This window comes from Cebidichthys violaceus, unplaced genomic scaffold (genome assembly GCF_023349555.1).
Source record: "Cebidichthys violaceus isolate CVI_PGR_0920_01 unplaced genomic scaffold, fCebVio1.0.p SCAF_96, whole genome shotgun sequence".
Taxonomy (NCBI): domain Eukaryota; kingdom Metazoa; phylum Chordata; class Actinopteri; order Perciformes; family Stichaeidae; genus Cebidichthys; species Cebidichthys violaceus.
Window position 1 is genome coordinate 611,620 of NW_027176982.1, and position 2,362 is coordinate 613,981.

A 2,362-nucleotide genomic window follows, 5' to 3' on the forward strand; every position below is an offset into this window, starting at 1 on the left:
TTATCCTGACTCAACTCAGTCGTTGGCCAGTTAGGTTTAGACTCTGAGCTGCTCTGCACCAACCTGACTGAAGCACTTCTGGCTGGCTGTGAAACAGCTTGTCTGAAGCCACTACTGGGAAACCTCTGGCTATAACCACCGCTAACTTCAGTGTCCGTGTCGAGGCTGCTGCTCTGGGCTGAGCCACCAGAACCAGAGGCCCGTCTGAGTTGATTCTGGGGATCGCTGCCACCAAATCCACTACCCTGTTGCGGGAAGTCAACATTTGTGTTGCCGTTTTGTCCCCGAGCTGCAAGAGAAAACAAAAGAGCATAAATCCACAGCTTTGTAAAAATCACACCAATAAATGACGGCAACATTTGAGCGTCGCTCACCTTGTGTGGCCCACAAACAAAGCACATGCTCTGCTTGAATTAAACAAATCAGCAAGATCCTGCACAGAAGACAAAGACATCCAGTCAGAAACAGTACAGCAACTCCACAAACACTGACAATAGCTGAAAAGACTTACCCCAAATGAACTCCACAAGCCATTTCTATGTTCTAAAGCGAGCAATCTTGGTCAAAGCAACAGTAGCCCAACTGCTCAGAAGCCGCTTCCTCCGTGTGTGCAACACAAAGCTTTTATTGCAACCTGCATTCAATTGCTCCCTAATTAGCAGGTGCCTGCCGCTGTGGCTCCAGGGTGACTTTCAGAAGAAGAGTGCCGTTTGATTATCTTATTTCCTGCCGCCTCTGTGTTTTCAAATCATGTGTTCACATGGAAAGAACTGTCGGGGGAAAAAAAGCTCTAGTTTGCTACGAAGAAGCTTTTTTTTTCCTCACACACACACACATATATATATAATGAGAGTTTAACGTCTCTCGGCCACTTCCTTACGCTCCTGTCCGCATCGAGCCTGACCTTGAGAAGCATCGCATTAGTCTTGACGGGGCCTTGTTAACATTATTAATGATGACTCCTGTACCCTCTGACGGCGAATAGACCCAGGCGGCGCACTGCAGTAATGATGCAGTCGAACCCTAACTGTGACAAACAACACATCAAGATCAGCGGCGCTTCCTCCCCTCTGTTTCTGCAGACTATAAATCACACGCTGTAAAACCGGCACCCACTACATCTCCACAATCACACGTTCTCATTGTCATTATGAATTATGTTTTAAACAACTGTGAGGAAGCATAAGCAAAAAAAAAATAAAAAAAATGCATGTGTCCTATTTGACATGATCGGTGACCATGTGGGACGCTCAGCAATGAAAATGACCCCTTACATTGTCAGTGTAGGTGACACACACACACACACACACACACACACACACACACACACACACACACACACACACACACTCCCTGGTAGTCTGGCAGGTGTGAATCTTCTTTCCAGACTGTGCTCGGTCAATAGTGTTCATTAGTGACACTCCCCTGCTGCCAGGAGAAGCATGATGCAAGTGGACGACAAATGAATCAGTCACTCTGTCCTACTTTCTGCACAGAACTGCACGAGCCTTCATCGGGTTCTTGAACCCACCTTTATTAAAAAAAAAAAAGAAAAAAAAAAAAAGCACAATCTTCGTTTTCATCTTTTTAGGCACTTGAGCGTCCGTCCTCGTGTGAGAGTCACGGGCGGCCGTGGCAAATATTTCCTCCTCCCTCCCCCGCCCGTGGGAAGGAGTGACACCTCGCATGCGATGACCAGATGAGTGCTGTGGCTTAGATCAAAAGACACGATTTCCTGTCGGAGGAAATAGCGCCAGAGGATCGTTTTGTCAGGAACAGTTTCCCCCCTTGTGAAATTCTTTCCATTGCGCTTTAATCGACATTCGTATGAAGCGAGACGTGAAAGTCCTCCATTGGAATCAGCAGAAACATTCCTGATAACACAGGCATTAAAAAAAGACATTTAAATTCAGCATCGTCATCTCTAATGTATTTTTGCCGGGCTGGGCAGGACGCGGGGGACATTCATGACTATTGTCAGTAACGCAGCTGGAGATAACGTCTACCGAGCCTGTCATTCTTTACTGTGGCGTCATTCGAAAAGCAGCAATATGTCTGAGGTACAATATTCCAAACTCAATGTTTGTCAGCCAGATTTGTGGGAGCAAAAGTGAAGTTGCACTGGTGTATGCAACTTCACTTTTGGGAGACCACATTCTATATCAGTGCATTTAGTGCAAGACTCATCCCATCATGGTGCACCACAGGAAGTCTTATAATATTCTTATTTATACTATTGCTGCATTTTGAACACTTAATCATAGATCCCGTTTTTCAGAATAAATATAATTTACATTCATTCATTCTATTGTTTTCTATTGTCGTATACATATTTCTTATTTCTATTTTTACATATTTATTG

The 2,362-nt window shown here is 44.8% G+C and overlaps 1 long non-coding RNA gene across 1 annotated transcript; it reads right to left on the reverse strand.

The window, feature by feature from the left end:
* LOC137868087 (uncharacterized) lies at positions 1-572 on the reverse strand. Its single transcript, XR_011102201.1, has 3 exons — positions 512-572; positions 375-433; positions 1-289 (listed from the first exon to the last, which is right to left on the reverse strand). It is a non-coding gene; the product is annotated as an uncharacterized lncRNA (long non-coding RNA).
* Positions 573-2,362: the final 1,790 nt, after the last annotated feature.